Here is an 18325-nt window from a genome sequence, read left to right on the forward strand (position 1 = left end):
ATTGGAACCTCTTCCGAAATAGTGGATTCATCACTAAATAAAGTCATGACCTCTCTAAATCCACTTTCATAATTATCACAATAAGATTCAACATCCTCCAAAATAGTGGGATCATTACTTCCTAAAGTTGACACTCTTCCAGACCCACTTTCATCAATATAGTCATCATAAATAGGAGGCATGCTATCATCAAAATAAACTTGCTCATCAAAACTTGGGGGGCAAAAAATATCATCTTCATCAAACATAGCATACCCAAGCTTGTGGCTTTGCATATCATTAGCATCATGGGTATTCATATTCATACTAACAACATTGCAATCATTCTCATCATACAAAGATTTAGTGCCAAACATTTTATAGATTTCTTCTTCTAGCACTTGAGCACAATTATCGGAATCCTTATTCTCATGAAAGACATTAAAAAGATGAAGCATATGTGGCACCCTCAATTCCATTTTTTGTAGTTTTCTTTTATAAACTAAACTAGTGATAAAACAAGAAACTAAAAGATACGATTGCAAGATCTAAATATATACCTTCAAGCGCTAACCTCCCCGGCAACGGCGCCAGAAAAGAGCTTGATGTCTACTACACAACATTCTTCTTGTAGATGCTGTTGGGCCTCCAAGTGCATAGGTTTGTAGGACAGTAGCAAATTTCCCTCAAGTGGATGACCTAAGGTTTATCAATCTGTGGGAGGCGTAGGATGAAGATGGTCTCTCTCAAACAACCCTACAACCAAATAACAAAGAGTCTCTTGTGTCCCCAACACACCCAATACAGTGGCAAATTGTATAGGTGCACTAGTTCGGCGAAGAGATGGTGATACAAGTGCAATATGGATGGTAGATATAGGTTTTTTGTAATCTGAAAATATAAAAACAGCAAGGTAGCAAGTGGTAAAAGTGAGCGTAAATGGTATTGCAATGTTAGGAAACAAGGCCTAGGGTTCATACATTCACTAGTGCAAGTTCTCTCAACAATAATAACATAATTGGATCATATAACTACCCCTCAACATGCAACAAAGAGTCACTCCAAAGTCACTAATAGCGGAGAACAAACGAAGAGATTATTGTAGGGTACGAAACCACCTCAAAGTTATCCTTTCTGATCGATCTATTCAAGAGTACGTAGTAAAATAACATGAAGCTATTCTTTTTGTTCAATCTATCCCAGAGTTCGTACTAGAATAACAGCTTAAGACACAAATCAACCAAAACCCTAATGTCACCTAGATACTCCAATGTCACCTCAAGTATCCATGTGTATCACTACAAAAAAATACACTTCCGTGATGATACGTGTTTGTCACAGTAGGTCGCGTTTTCTGTCATGCATGTACATCCATGACGATTTTATGACAGAATCAAGATAGTCATACCTGTGCTGTCATAGAAGTGTTCCATGGCACTACCAAAATTATCATCACGGAAGTGTCCACTTCCATGATGATAAATCACGCGTCACAGAAGTGCTTTCTTCAAGGGTGACCGACACATGGCATCCACTGTAACGGAATGCCGTTAAGCTATCGGGTCGGGTTTTGGATCCGATAACCCGTTAACAGCCCCGACCAATGGGGATTTTCCACGTGTAAAATCATCATTGGTTGGAGGAAACACGTGTCTGCTCATCGCTGGGACAGATGTCATCCACTCATTGGACAGAAGGCGCCTATGATATGTCGACACGTGGCACGGCCCAACAGAGGCCCATTCCTGTGAAAAGGCCGACCCGTTTGACTTGGTCAAAAGGTGGCGGGCCGGCCCATGGAAAGCTTGTTAACGGCCTGTTCGCATATAGCCCATTTACAACCCGCTAACCCAAGGCCCGCACTATTCGAATTAGGCCCAGTAGCGTCATCTGGGCCATCCAATATGATTCCGGCCCGTTTTCACTTCTGGCCCATGTATGGCCCATGACGTCTTTCGGCCCATATGAGGCCCTATGTAACTCTTGGCCTATTAACGGCCCGTGGTGAAACTGGCCCGTAATGAACAGTGTATCACTTTACACCCATTAACAGCCCGTGGTGAAACTGACCCGTAAAGAACAGTGTATCACTTTATACCCATTAACGACCCGTTATTCCGTTGGGCCGTTTCCAGCCCATGTTATCTTTTGGCCTTCTCAGAGCCCATTTATTCTTGGGCTATTTTCCAGCATTCGTTTACTTACGGCCCGTTACTGTCATTTTCTGCTTGTGGGCCAAATTCAACCCGTGGTTACAGTCGGCCCGTTTGTGGTCCGTTAATACGTTGGGCCGTTTTCATAGCATCATCAAATACGGCCTATTAACGATGGCCCATTATGGTCGTCCCATGAACGGACGATTCCAACTCTAGCCCGTTTATGGCTAGAATGCGGTCTGTTTGGCCCAAGTACGACCAATCGATCATACGGCCCATATAAGGCCCATTGATGATACGACCCGTAGAAGGCCCATTGTTTCTAAGGCCCGTAGAAGGCCCATGTTTCTACGGCCCGTAGAAGGCCCACTGTTTATACGGCCCGTAGAAGGCCCACTGTTTCTACGGCTCATAGGAGGCCCAGTGTCACTACAGTAAATATTAGCCCATGGTTATTGTGGCCTAGTTTTAAAAAAATAGGTTATTGCAGCCACTAGCAAACCGCAGAAAAAGAACTGCACTGACTACAAGCAAACAAATAAACAAGACAACAAGGAAATAAATAAGCAAGCAACTTACACTAGGCTATCATGGCTATTACACATATTACATCTACTGGGCATCAAAGTTCGCCACCAGTGCAAATATAGGGAACACGACGGCATATAAACGCCGCAGCAAAACAAGTCCAGAACTGAAACCACTTCAGAAGAGCTCAAGAAACAATATCCTGGGTACCCATAATACTGGCAAGATGCTTAGCAAGCTTATTAACTTTCTCTTGTTTGGCGGTTAAGTCCTCCAGCGCTTGCTGTTGCACCAGAAAGTATGCATCTGAATTCTGCAGGGACTTCCTCAGTCCTTCGGCTTCCTGTCGCATAACATCTGATCGATGTCTTTCAACTTGAAGTTGAGACTCAAGAAGCCGAACTGATTCAGGCAACGAGTTCGAAGAGCTGGTGCCAGCAGTGGTAGCCAGTAACTCGAACACTACATCAAGACAGGACTTTGGGGTTGTCTCAGTGTCTTCAATATAGTTTTTATCAGCTTTCTTGGAGACCAACAGGGATGTCTCACTATCTTGAACCTTATCTGCATTACTTCCTTTACCATTGCATAACAGGGTACTCTTCTCCAATATTTTATCCGCGTTCTAAAAGAGAAACAAACAAACACATCTCAGGTTTACAATGTAGTATATGAAACTCATTTTGGTAAACCAGTTCAGTAGTAAGGTGGACAGGATAACAGCATGAAACAAACATATATCTATGTAGTATGGTCACTGTATGGTCTATATCATTCTAGTTTATGTTGCCAAATCAAGATAGATACAGTTCGAATCATATCTATTTAAGACAAAGCAGCATAGACAGAATATAAGTGTGGGAAACTACACAGCAATAACAACACTTGTAATGTGCATGGCATGAGAACATAACTGTTTATTCAATTGAAACTGAAATCAACATAGAGCAAGTTACAACAGCAAACAGCCAAACACGTTGAAGAAACAGGTTTAAAACATACCTGTTGCGCCATTGGAGTTTCAATTGCATCCTTCAAATTTGAAATTAGTTGGTATCAGTAAATACAGTGATGCAAGAGCAAAGTAGTATGAACCATAGCTACGGAACCTGACCTGAGAACAATTCTTCTTCTGCTTTAAGCGTTGACTTCGGGTTCGGAGTGGTGGTCCTCGTGATTTGGGCACTGCAGTTGCCTTACTAACTGCTCGTGTTTGGGTGCTCTGTGGTGGAGACGGTGCTGTGTCAACGGGAACTGGGTGTCTATCTGCTGGGGTTGGGGTTAGAAGGGGTGTAGCTGGTTCTCTGTCCAACTGGGTAGGGGTACAATCTGCATGAGTGTGGGTTATGTGTGGTGGGGCTGGTTCTTGGGCAAGTACAACCGTGGTTCTATCTGCATCGACAGGTAGCACGATCTTTTCTGAAGACCGTGTTTTTACTCCCACAGATACTGCCATCACTCCCTCCAATTGAAATGGCTGATAAACAAGAAAAGTAATTGAATGTACAGACATTGTAAGATAGACAGGTGCAATGGATAGTAGGGAAGAAAACAGGGCATGAAATAATTCACATTTATGTTGTCTAAGCAAACAGAATAGCAGGACATAATTTCACATATATGATGGCTAATTAAACAGGATAGCATGACACAATTTCACATGTATGATGGCTAACTAAACAGGATAGAATGACATACTTCAAAATATGATGACTATGTAAACAGGATGACATGATATAACTATACGATGTGTCTATTAAAGTGGTTGGCATGCCATAAATCACAAACATGCCGTCGATGGAAACATGATGGCATGATATAATTCACGGATAGAATGACATAATTTAAAATATGATGACTATGTAAACAGGATGAGATGATATAACTATATTATGTCTTTAGAAAATGGGTTGGCATGCCATAATTCAGATACATGCTGTCTATGTAAACATCATGGCATGACATAATTCAAATATATGATTTATATACTAAGGAAGTGAGCAGAGGGCAATCGCATATATGATGTGTCAACTAAGGAGATGGCATTCAATATTGTGTATATGATGTAAAAACTAAGCATTGCAATACAACATATGCATTATATGAGTAATATAACCCTGCCAAGTTTGAGCATACACCTCAGGGGGATAATAGGACTGGTCATCTGCCTCTGAATCCTCCTCTGAAGAGCTATCTGTAACCAGCAAGATATCTGCTTCAGCAGGTAGCATTGTCTGCTCTGAAGACCTTGTTTTCACTCCAGATTTCTCCATCACCAATTCAAATGGCTGATGCACAGGAAGAGCAGTTGAATATACAAACATTGTCGACAAAAGCAATGAGAAATACAAAAAAAGGACGGCATGATATAATTCACATATATGACGCTTGCCTAAACAGCATGGCATTGCATAATTCACATACATAATGCCTTGCAACAAGATAACATTGCATAATTCACATATATAATGTCTTGCAACAAGATGGCATTGCATAATTCACATATATGGTAATTAGACACTAAACAGGTGGCATTCACACAAAGCATGTCTAAACTAAGCAAATGACATAGCAATGCAAGATACCATACGCACGATATGAGCAACATAACCCTGCCAAGTTAGGGCATGCACCTCGGGGGGGGGGGAATATGACTGGTCATCTGTCTCTGAATCCTCCTCTGAGGAGCTATCGGTAACCAGCAAGACATGCGCTTCGTCAGATAGCATTGTCTGCTCTGAAGACCTTGTTTCCACTCCAGATTTTTCCATGACCGTGCCGAATGGCTGATGCACAGGAAGAGTAATTGAATGTACTAAAATTGTTGACAAATTTAACACGTAATAAAAAAATGATGGCATGATATAATTCACATATAAGATGACTGGCTAACCAGGGTGGCATTGCAAAATTCACATATATGATGCCTGGCTAGACAAGATGGCATTGCATGATTCACATATACGATAAAGAAACTAAACAGATGGCATTGACACAAAGCATGTCTAAACTAAGCAGATGACATCTTTAATGTATACAGTAAGCAATGCAAGGCACCATATGCATGATATTACCAACATCAGCATGCCAAGTTAGAGCGAAGACCTCATGGGGTAAATAGGAGTGGTCTTCTCCTTCTGAATCCCCCTCAGAACAGTTATCTTCCTCTTGATTACGATCCGAAATGGGTGGAGGGGGGCTGCCTTTGCGCCCACCATGGAACGACGTCTGCATGAAATTTTATTGCCACGCAAGGCTCGTCTCTTTTGCTCTACATGATCAGTTCCATTGTGTACAATAACTGGCATGCATAGGAATAAAACATAGTGAGATTATGTAAGGAGTGCATGCACAAATCCAGAGTGATGGTAGCAAACTGTGGATAGACCCAAAACCAATGATAGCAGGCAGATAATAGCTTTAGTTAAAAAATACAGATAATGGCTCCTTTAATGTTTGTTTGCACCCAACATGAAACTCATAGTAGACACCGGAGATTAACCAGATAGTAGACAGATAGTACTGATTGCTGCCCCAATATGTACCCCACAACCATTTAAAAACTCAAGTTTCAGCATTAGTTTGGACCTGACTCGGAGTCTAATAGGTGAACACGACGATAATGTAGCATGTCATCATATTAAGCGACGCATAACGTAAGCAGACACGGAAGAGTGCGACCTCTCTTGCGGACCCGTGTAGTCCTCAAGGTCATCTGCTCAGTTGATGATGGTAATGCAGTTGCCGTGGCTGCCGGCGGCGGGGAAGAAGATCTGAGGTGGCGAAGGACAGTCTGGAGAGCGGATCCCTGCTGTGGTGAACCCTTCCGTCATTGGAGCAGCTGAGCTGGGGTGGAACATAGCGCCGCAGGAGCAGGACAAACCACACAAGGTTTTCTTTGACACATATCTGTAACAGAAATAATCGAGTAAGGGCTTGTTTGAATTTGAGGATTCTAACAATGTAGGGATAGGAAATAGACAGAATAGGATAGGAATGCACGTGCAAAACAGAGAATTTTAAAAACACATGATTTCTGCCAATTTGGGTGTTTGATTCACAATAATTGGAAGATCACAGGATGCAAAAAAGCATGGTGAGATTAAGTCAAACCATAAGAAAATGTACGGTTATAATGCTATTATGCTACTATCTCTTAGTCTTGTGCTTGATGAATAGGAATATGAAAAGGAGGAGAAGTGGAAATTAGAATTCCTATGGTTTTTCTTTCAAGGAGACACTAAAGGAACAAATCCTATAGTTTTCCTTTGCTCCATTCCTTTGCACCAAATTCATGAAAAGTAGTACCATAGGAAACTTTCCAATTCTGATGTTTTTCATTCACTTTTCCTTTCAAGCATTGGCGATTCTAGTAGGTAGGCTTGAGCAAGGAAAATCCTACACTAAAAAAATGTTTTTGTGCTACTTCTATTACTTTGGACCCAGGCCACTGCCATACTAGCTCAACTCCCATGCCCATCGACAAATGCAAAGCTCAAACGCGGAGAGATAAATAATGATGGCGTTCAAGAGAGTCCATCACGGATAGCTAAGTTGCCTGGTACCTCACTGCTTGTCATATAGTAGGATAAAATAATCGTATTTCCCGTTACTACGAGTGCTCAGTGGACAATATATATAACATGTAGAGTAAAAAAGAGATGCAACAAGTGTACAACCTCTTTGGCGAAGACATGTCGATCTCAGCGTGATTGGGTTGGCCGGTGAGGATGCTCCGGCTGACTTGGCTGTCGAAGGAGGGGAAGAAGATCTTAGGTGTCTGGAGATGGAGCCTGAGGTACTGCTCCGCTGTGATGGAGGGTTTCGTCGTTGGAGCAGCTCCGATGAGTTGTACGACGTCGATTCTGAAGTAGGACAAGAGAGACAACAAACAACGTTAACCTGAGTGGAATTCTAATAGCATCTCCAATACATGACGTAAAATACATAACCACAAAGTGCTAGATGTAAAATACATGAGCCGCTCATCTCTGAACTTAACTATCGAAACTGAACTTAACTGTCGAAACTGAACTTAACTGTCAAAACTGAATTTTGCTGTCGAAACTGAATTTTGTTGTCAAAACTGAACGCACTAGCAAGGTGAGGCTACACGTCGGTCGACTGACTTTTTCATCTCTGGTCAGTCGATTTTGCAGCCATTGGATATGAAATCAAGGGCCTACGGTTCATCTTCAACCGCCACCCCCCTGAGCCGCCAGCCACCACCGGCCAAACAGTAGCCCCCCGCCGCCCGCGACCGGCGGTGCGCCGCCTCGCCCGCCCCGAAAACACACCCCACCGCCGGTCCGCCGCTGCCCCGGCCATCCCTCTAGCCCCCCCGTGCCGATCTTTTTCTCCGGCGATCCCCACGCCACCTCCCCGCCAACGCCCCACCACCGCCGGCAACCACCGCCCCCATCCTGAACCCTAAGATAGATAGTGGGGTACCTCTCCGGTGATCCCCCCTCCCTGCTGCGGCTGGTTCTTCCTTCATCCCGGCGAGCCCCCCCACCCCCTGAAAATCGACTGCCCCAAAAGTCGATTCAGTCGACTGAAGTGTAGCTAAATTGGAGCAGCATCGCAAGCAAGAGCAAGAGCGAGAGCAGCAGCGCGAGCAAGAGCAATAGCAAGAGCAGACCAGGCAGGGGACCGAGAGCAAGAGCAGAGCAGCAGCGTGAGCAAGAGCTAAAGCAGCAGCAGCTCCTACTGATGTGGACATCGCCGCTGAGGGAGCGACGTTGTGGAGGAAGTGGCCGACGACGCCGCCGTGGATGGAGCCACGCCGTGTCGGCTCGGGACCGAGCGCCGGCAGCACCGTGAGATCGAATCAAGAAGAAAATGCGGCGATTAGTGTAGAACCTCTTTGGTGGCGCTGATTAGGCCGCAGCTTCATCCGAGGAAACGGTGATGATGATGCTCTTCCAGTGGTGCAGGTGAAGACGACAATGTGGGAATGGAGGTGGCGCGAAATACGAGGGGAACGTCGGGGCAACTCCTTGGAGGTGGAGGACGGGGTGGTGAACCGGCAAGACGATGAGATCGACGACGGATCCTCATCCAGTACGGTGGATGAGGGACGTCGAGGTGTTGCTGTGGACGACGTCGTCGGGGAAGAGGCTCCGGCTGGGTGGCGGACGGAGCAGGGTGTGGGGTTTCATCGCGGGTTTTCGCGGCCTCGGTGTACGAATGGGTGGGCGGATGGGACGGCAGTGGGGAACCATGGCTTAGAGACGCGCTTGTCCGAAATGTGGGGTAAGTTACGAAAGTACTCCCACCGATTTGAGGCGGTTCTTTCGGTTCAAGGGTACCACGGGTATTTCGTGTGTCGGGATTTCACAGGAGGTGGGAGTTTTTGCGCGCGTTGTAATTTTGGAATAGCAAGGCGCGAGTTGAGATGGAGGGAGTTGTCGAAGCACAACGAGACAAAGATATATCTTAAATATTTCGGGCTAACAAGGCGCGGGTTGAAGAGGCGGGAGTTTCGTAGCACGATAGACAGAGACGCTAGCTTGAATTTTCGGCATAACAAGGTGCGGCTTGAAATTTCGGAAGAACAAGCTTAACTTGTACCAAAAAAAAGACAATTTGCACCTCAACACGCACAACACACACAAAACACCATTTAGACTAGAGTAAGGTACACGTGCATTGCACGCATGAGATTTGGCAACCAAATTATGAATAAATACCACATTATAGCATGCAAGCTTTGAGTCATATATGCATGATGTAGATGTTCGTTTAATTCTTATAGTTCATTTCATTCAAAATCATCTAGTTTTTATAAGAAAGCTAATCTATTTTAAGATTCATGGAATTGTGCATCGTAAGACATAAAGTAAGAACAAATAATGTCAAATCATGTAGAAAAACATTTGGGCAATTCTGATACGGAAGATTCTAGAACAAATAAGAAGTGCTTGTGTTTTCATGTTTGTGCATTATGCTTAAGTTCAACCATGGAGTCTTCTAGATTATACATGTGGCAAAATCTGGTGGAATCTAGATGATATCCAATGGCCAGTAGTGCTCAAATTTGCCATCTTTGGACCATCAGATTCGCCTCATCCAACGACCATCTTTCAAAGTTAAAGTTACCCGCACACAATATAAAAAAACATAAAATATAATATATATATAGGGGTATAGATATAGATATGTGATGCGAAAGCCGCCCATCATCTCCAATTAGAATAGTGTGTCCATGCACAGATGCGACATGGCCAAATGATGTCTGCCATCGGTATCTCAAATTCAAATCAGTCTGACCTTGTTCAATGTGTATACATTACAACATGCTTGTTTCCAAACGACACCACGCAGATCTCCGTTATATTCATGCATGCATGGGTTTCAAACATCAGGATCTCTTATTCAAATATTTGAATTCAACTTTACATTGATTATGACCTCACCTATTCTTTTACACCCACACAGTAGTCTTCTCTTTATAATTGTACCACTAACTTTCTCTCGTGCATGCATGCACACACACACACTACCAGTTGGCATTATCCATCGCACACATGCAATCTTTTTCTTCAGGTCGATCTCCCATGAAGGCACACACCCACACCCCCCTCTCCATCATATCGGGCATTCTTTATCTCTCACGCGTGCATGCGCAACAATCGATATTCCTCTATGTATGTGTGTATATAGCTAGGTCTTCCATAGTTTCCACACAAACCGATCAATCGATATATCCAGTGAGGTCTCACCCTCTTTCCCACATCCACATCGATCAATCTATACCTCTCTATATAGGATTAACATATATAGCTAATACACCCACATTAATTATATATCCAATGTCCCCCTCTCATCATCGATGCCTTCCGCTTCATCTCTCAGATGCATGCACAATGGCGAAGACAGGGGACAGTAAGGGCTCTGCCCCCTCCCCCCTAACATCACTATATATCGAGGCTAATATGAATGTGATCATTAGACAATTGCTGCTAAAAATGGTTTAAGTTCATGAATTGACCCTCCTCGTAAAGGATTAGCAATGCTTGGCCCCCTAGCTCATTTATTTTTCATGGCTCCGCCACTGCGCGCAACAGCGCATGTGTTCGCCCCCTCTCTCTAAATATCGATCTCGCATTTGTGCATTCCTTCATAGTCTCCCTCCACTCGGCCCCTCGCACCATCTTCTAGCCCCCACCAGATTTTGCCACATGTACAATCTAGCATACTCCATGGTTGAACTTAAGCATAATGCACAAACCTCAAAACAATAGTGGTTCTCTTTTGTTCTAGAATCTTCCGTATCATAACTGCCCAAACTTTTTTTCTAGTTGAATTGCCATTATTTGTTTTTAATTTATGCTTTACAACACACAATTCCATGAATCATAAAATAGATTAAGGGCTTCTTTGATTCAAAGGATTCTCAAAGGAATTTTGGAGGACTCTAATCATTAGGAATTTTTCCTATCTTGGTTGTTTGATTCGTAGGATTGTAAACCATAGGAATTTTTCCATATGATTCATTTGCACTAGATTTCATAGGAAACATCCCATCCACTCAAACCTCTTCGAAAGAATTATGCATTTTTTCTATGCACAATCAAACACTCGTACAATCTTGTAGGATTCAAGACGATATTCCACTATAATCCCATGTTTTTCCTATTCTCGCGTTCTTAGATTTTTTATAAAAACTAATTGATTTTGAATGAGATAAACTATAAGAATTAAACGAAGGGCTACATCAGGCATATATGACTCAGAGCTTACATGCTATAGTGTGGTATTTATTCATAATTTGGTTGCAAAATCTGATGCGTGCAATGCACGTGTACCTTACTAGTACTTCGAGTATGTGCAAAACACGTAAATTAGAATACCAATGGCACACTACACAGTGTCTCTCTTACAGTTCATGAAGCCACATGGCACATGTGGAGGCGTTGTCGCGACCTCCTTGCGTGGATTGATCACAGTGACGTGCTGCTGGTTCCAGAAGAATGCACTCGTCCTCCCTGAGCCATACTGGCGGTACATGCACGAAGTGAAGATGTGCACGCATGCACTCAGTCCCTCGCACGCACATGAGGGTACACGGGCGGACGCAATTTTGTACCAAGATCCACCCTGTGTGCTAATTTGACGCGTGTAAAGTCGTTCACTTCATTGATGGTCAATTAATACAACGCATGCAAATTGAGTGGACGTGAGGGCGGAAGAAAGACATTATTACTCCACTGCGCGCATGCGAGTAGTTAAATCGTGGGTTGCTATTAGTACTTCCACTTGAAATTTATGTTCCGCTAAACTCATCAGGAGCCGTTTCGGGCCTCGAAACCAAAACCATCAATTAATCTTTACCTTGTTCCCATCACATTCGAAAGCCTGCTCACACCTACTAGTACGTACCAAACCTGAACGTGTTCCCACTATGCATGTATTAGTACTAGTGCTAGTACTTCGGTTATAAAAAGGGGAACTACCTAACCAAAAATTACTCTACCTTTCCTCCTCATAAGTGCTTCTTCTTCGTCCGTCGTTGCCATGGACGGTGAGTAGAGCTCTAGGTCGAGAACTACTCGTAACAAGGGAGCGGCAACCAAGGCTGTGGAAAAAAAGAGAGGGCTCGCCGCCACGCAGAGACCTCGAAAGATCTCTCACGGGCAGGCGATAGCTCCCAGGAGCGCCCTAGCCGCGGAGGCGAACATGCCGAGCCGGCGGAGCTGGAGTCGTTATCCCTCGACGGCATGTCCGATCAGCTCAATAAGCACCTCAATAAGCAGAAGGAGTTCATCCAAGGCTTGATGGAGTTGCTGAAGGAGAGCCTCGACGACATGCCTGCTGAGCTCAATCAGCAGGGGGAGTTGACCGCCGGCTTGGTGATGCTGTTGAAGAAGAGCATTGCCTCGGAGAAGAAGGCGACCGACGAAATCCTGCGACTTCAGGAGGACAAGGCGAATCTCTGCCACGAGATCGACCTGTTGAAGGAGAAGAACGCCGAATGGAAGAAGCTGCATGAGAATAGTAGTTCCTCGATGAAGATGCTGCAGGCCCTCGTCATGGAACAGAAGGAGGAGTTGGCGAAGCTCCGCATCGAGCACCCGGCTGCTGTCAAGGTACGTAATGCGGCCGTGGAACAGATGATGAAGGCTCGCGTCGAGAAATCCCGCGTCATGGATAGAATGAAGAAGATGGTGGAGGAGGCGCGCAATGAGATGGAGGTCGTGGAGGCGATGAAGAAGCAGTTACGACTCCGCCACAAATTAGATCATTTGGGGTGATAATCTTCCTTCTTATTTTGCTCCTGTGTTTCATCTTTTGCTTCGGGTGTTTCGCCGCATGTGTCACGTTCTCTGCGAGACACGAATAGAACAATGGTTTTTTTGAGGGAATTAATAGAACAATGCTAACAATGAGATGACTAGCAAATTAGATCATTTTTTATTGCCATATGGCACTGGGCTGTCGTGTTTCGTGCTCCTCCGTCGCAGTACTACTCTAGTGGAAAACTTGAGTATACCGCACGGTTCTTTGCTCCTCCTCGATCAGGTCGTCGGCGCATTTATACGAGCAGTCAAATCACAAGGCCCTGCCTTCCAGCAGTAATGAGCCGTCAAATCACAAAGGCCCTCGCCTCTCGTGAAACCGACCAAGCTAGACTGCCCCGCCCTCTAGCCTTTTAAAAAATGTATACTTTTGTACAGCAGTAGTATCGATGGATTGCGGCATGGAGCAAAACTTGAAATTTAAAAAAGGTGGTACATATAGAGAGCGCTCGTCGCCAAATTATGCATATAGTACTATTAAAAAGGCTAGTCATAATAATGGTGTCCAGCACAACCCACCCCTCAAATAAAACTAAGAGGGTGCTTGGATACGTTTTAGTCCCATGACTAAAAGTAGTGGGACTAAAACATGCTAGCCTCACCCATGCTTGGATCCAAATACTAAAAAGGCTAAAATCAAGTTAATGAGCATTTATTATCCTCCAAACCCTCCAATCCAGAACTCGCCTGTGTTAAAGGAGAGGAGTTAAATGAGTAGAGAGAGGACTAATCCACATTTTAGTAGGGGTACCCCTGACTTAAAATTTTTAGTCTCAAGACTAGTTTTAGCCCCTCTTTAGTTAAGGGTGCTTGGAACTTTAGCCTCTTAAAGATACTATTTTTAGTCAGACTAAAATAAGTCCCTTGGATCCAAGCACCCTCTAAGCATCCTGGAATTCTTTGACAAAACTAAGCACCCTGAAATTCTTTGACAACTAAACTGCTGGCTATATGATGTTAGCCATATATATTGTACGTATATAATGTGAATAAACGACTGATAGTACTACACCAACTAAAAGATGAAATGTAAGAAATACTAGTATGTACGTACTGAAGAGTTAAAGTAACAAGAAGAAACATAACATAGTTCTGCTAGGGGCTCAGCACAACACACCCCTCAAATTAAATTAAGCACACCTGAAATTAAACTTTGCAACTATTCCGGTAGACACTGCATTAGAACCACCATGAGCAACGACCCTGCCACCTTACTCGGAGTCCTCGTCCACATCCTCGACTTCATCCTTGTCCCTCTTCCTCTTGGCTGATAGTTCTTTGCTTGAACTGCACGCTTGGCTGTTGCTCTTCATCCAACCCTTGTAGATATTGAAGCAAAGGTAGCCATCCATTGCAACGTAGTGGATGTGGTCTATATCTAGTACATTCCGCTGCCATGCATGACGATGAAACATGTATGGAGGTTTCTCCAGTTTACCGTATGAAGGATGAACCATGGCTCCTGCCAGGGTCAGCATTGAAGGCTGACGAGAGGACACCAGCCGATTCTTCTGGAGGTCGAAGGTGTTGCCTACAACGAGGCCTATCCGACGCAGGACTTCTTTGTCGTTACCAAAGTCTATAGTAACGAATTTGACTAGGTTGCTCTGGAGGAAGTCCTTAAAATCCCGGCACTCAACGTCGGCATGGTATATGTGGTAGACCAAGCATAAGTCATGCACGCAAACCTGGATCACAACGGGCTTCTTCCTCTCTTCGTCCTTTAGATCCTTCTCTGGTCCCAGGACTGTGGTGTACTCAACATCTAGCCCAGCGACCCACTCATCATCTGAGTCTTCAAACATGCGTCTAAAGCGAGAAAGGCATCCTTTCACCATTGTGGAAGAATGGGTGTAGATGACATCGAGCTCATCGCCGGTGATGGTTCTAACCTTGTACTCACCGCCGATCGTGGAGATTTGGGATGCCATGGATTTGGGAGGAGGGTTAGGATTAGTGGAACTGCCATAATGTGAATGGATGGGACGACTAGGAGCAAACCGCCGTAATATTGAAGGACGTGCGGGGACGAGTAGGAGCGAACTGCCAGCATGCGAATGGCAGGTAGTGGCTTTCCATTCTCCCATGATCACGAGGCCCCACCTGTCCAGCAGTAACTCGCTGTCAAATGACACAGCCCTACGTTTGCAGCAGCCTACTCCCTCGTCTTCTCGCGCCTCTGTTGAACCGACTAGGCGGAACTGCCCCGCCGCCTACCGTGCAAGAAAAGCCACACCCTCGACTTTTAAATAGTATATAGTATACTAATTTTGTATCGATGGATTGCGCCCGCGCCATGGAGCAAAGCGTCTAGAAAATGGCGGTACACATGTATGAAGAATACAGCATGCCCGTCGCGTTCGCGTCGCACCCCAGACGGTCGGTCGGTCTGGCACGCTGCTCTCCGAATGGAACGCGCGTCATATTGCGTTTGCACACACATGTGGGACGGCAATTGAGAACCGACCATAGGCACACTCCCCGGCCCCGCAAGTCCGTGACTTAATAGAAGAGGGAGATGAGCGATAGTACTAGAGAAGTGTTGTACTACGTTGGTGCCTGGACGATCCCTGCAAGACACGGAAGATCAGTTCGTCCATGCATGTGACCAGACTCCAGCAGACACGCCTGGATTGGCTATCGTCTATATATCGTGCAGGTTGTGTTGTACATGGTTGTAGTTGTGGTGAGAAATCTAAAAAAAGGTTTCTTGTCATCTCGCAAAATTAGGTGTCATGTGCTTCGGATCACTGCGAGGGTTAAAAAGCGACAACTGAGTTGGGCTAGTCATTGGGGGCACATGCACGAACAGTGACTACTCGGCTGCCACCTAGGTCAAGCCGGCTATGTTAATTAGGACATCTATCGACGGACCCCTTTTCTACGAGTTTATCTTTAATTTGAGCTTTGTTCCTCGTCTAGTTTGTCCGTCGGGATTCATGTTGTCTCCTTTGGGCAGTGAGGTTATGATTTCTTGTCATGTGGTATTTTTTCGTGTTATATGTTATAATCCGGCGCTTCAGATCAAAATGACGACAACTGCGCCTCCGGGCCACGTGCATGAGGAGGTGGTTTGGCAATGGAGAAGATCATAAGAGGGAGAGGTGAGGCAGTGGTTTTGGAATGGAGATGATGGAGAGGAGAGGAGGTGGTTTTGCAATGGAGAAGATTAGAAGAGGGAGAGGCGAGACGGTGGTTTTGGAATGGAGATGATGGAGAGGAGAGGAGGTGGTTTTGCAATGGAGAAGAGGGAGAGGAGTGTGCGGCAGCGATTTAGGATTGGACGAGGGGGCCGGCGCGCTCTGACTGGATCAAAATCAAAATCAATTTACCCTTCAATTAAGAAAGCGACCCCACATTAACTAGTCTCCCTTTTATTCTGCGTCATAATTGACCATGATTTTCGCACATAAAATATATGTTATACGTTGCAAAAATAATATAATTTGAAAGTACATTCAGATACGAACCAAACGATACAATTTTTGGTGACATGCATTCACATTTTGCTTGTCAAATACAGTATGTGGTCAAACTTTGACCCAAAATACGCAAAACAACAAAAAAAAATACTTCCAAGACCAACGCCGCTCTTCCGCTCTTCTCCTCTTAAACCACTGCCGCTCCTCTCCTGTTCCAATCTAAATGCAGCGCCGCTCCTCTCCTCTTACATTTCAAAACCACCGCCCCTCCTCTCCTGTTCCAGTCTAAAACCAGCGGTGCTCCTCTCCCGTTCTAATCCAAAACCAGCGCTGCTCCTTTCCTCTTCCATTCAAAAACCATCGCCGGCGAGTGAAGGTGTTGTGGAGAAGTAGATCGATGGAGGAGTACAACCAATACGTGAGGATCGCAGACGGCGACCCTGTGAAGCTAGCTAGGATGTTGGAGATACAGTCTTGGTTTGACAACAAGGACCAACTAGCGGCGACGGTGACATCCATGGCCAAATATCTACAACAGAGCGAAAAGGCGGCGATACTCCCGGAGGGAGTCGCGCTGGAGTATATAGAGATGCTCCTCTGGGCCATGGAGCAAACAGATTCACCGAATCTGATCGTGAGGGAGCGGTGGTGGGAGTATCGATCCCAGATGGAGCATCCACCAGAGATTGAAAGATCGAGCATCTACAGGGTGCCGTTTGTGAGGGTGTCCTGCCAGAGCAAGCCGGTGGAGTCTTCGTCGACCGAACCCAATTGCAAGAGGAGAAAAGCAGTTGGCCCGACGACACTTCCCCGCCATCGTCTCCCTCGCCGTTCACATCGTCTCACGGGGCGGCTATGTGCCGCCGAGGAATAGGAGGGGGCTGCCCCCCAGCCCAATAGTCGGGCAGGTTGTGAATTGTCAGGAGGAGCTTAGGGTTGTCAGTATTTGCAGGTTGTGAATTGTGTTTTGTGTTGTGTATTTTGAGAGTACTTTCAGATATGAATGTCTTTTGAATTTCAGATTTGCAGTATTGAGCATATGAAGTATTTTATGAATTATAGAGATCTATTTTTAGCACTTAAAAAATGTAGTTTCATAGGAGTATAAAAGTGCAGACAATGTGATTCTCAGAGAAGAAACTGCAAGTTTTAGTTTCAGATAAGAAACTGCAAGTTCAGTTTCATATAAGAAACTGCAACTTTCAGAGGCAGATCATTTATATTAACACGGCCTTTTCAAACAGGATTAACATCATGTTGGAAGTTTTATTCATGGTCGAAAATGGAACTACCAGCCAGTTAACATCATACTGATCAACATTCATGCATAGCACATCTTCATATGATGCACAGTGAAAATGCCCACACAATGTCGAGTGTGCGAAACATAGAGAAAACGAGGGATGAAGTTTTGGCAAGTGTTGGACGTGGTTTTGGGCTGCCCCGTCTAGGCTTTCATTTTTAACATGCGCAGCCCACGACCTCGGATGGGAGGTCCATAGGCCGGTCGATACATGACGGCCGACCGACCTATGGACCTCCCATCCGAGGTTTTATTTTTGGCAGCCCAATTTATGATTTTTTTTTGAAGAAAACGCAGAGGTCTGTTCTATTTTTCTATATAAGAATAGGAACGCCAGGTTCAACTTATGTTTCCCTTCTAAATATATTATATATATTTAAATTATTTTATATGTTATTATATATTATTTTTATTGTCATCATATATTTAACAGATACTTACATATGTAACAAAATAATATCCCACATATTATGAACTTATAAAAATAATTTCTTAACAAATAAAATCCTGGATTGTTTTGGCACGAAAATCCTAGTGATTGTGTACAAAAGCTTGGTAAGATTTAAGGACGAATGTAATAATATCACTTATTATTTAAATATATTTATAACAAAATGCTCAGCCCCTTTTTATTTT

This window comes from Triticum aestivum, chromosome 5A (genome assembly GCF_018294505.1).
Source record: "Triticum aestivum cultivar Chinese Spring chromosome 5A, IWGSC CS RefSeq v2.1, whole genome shotgun sequence".
Lineage (NCBI taxonomy): Eukaryota > Viridiplantae > Streptophyta > Magnoliopsida > Poales > Poaceae > Triticum > Triticum aestivum.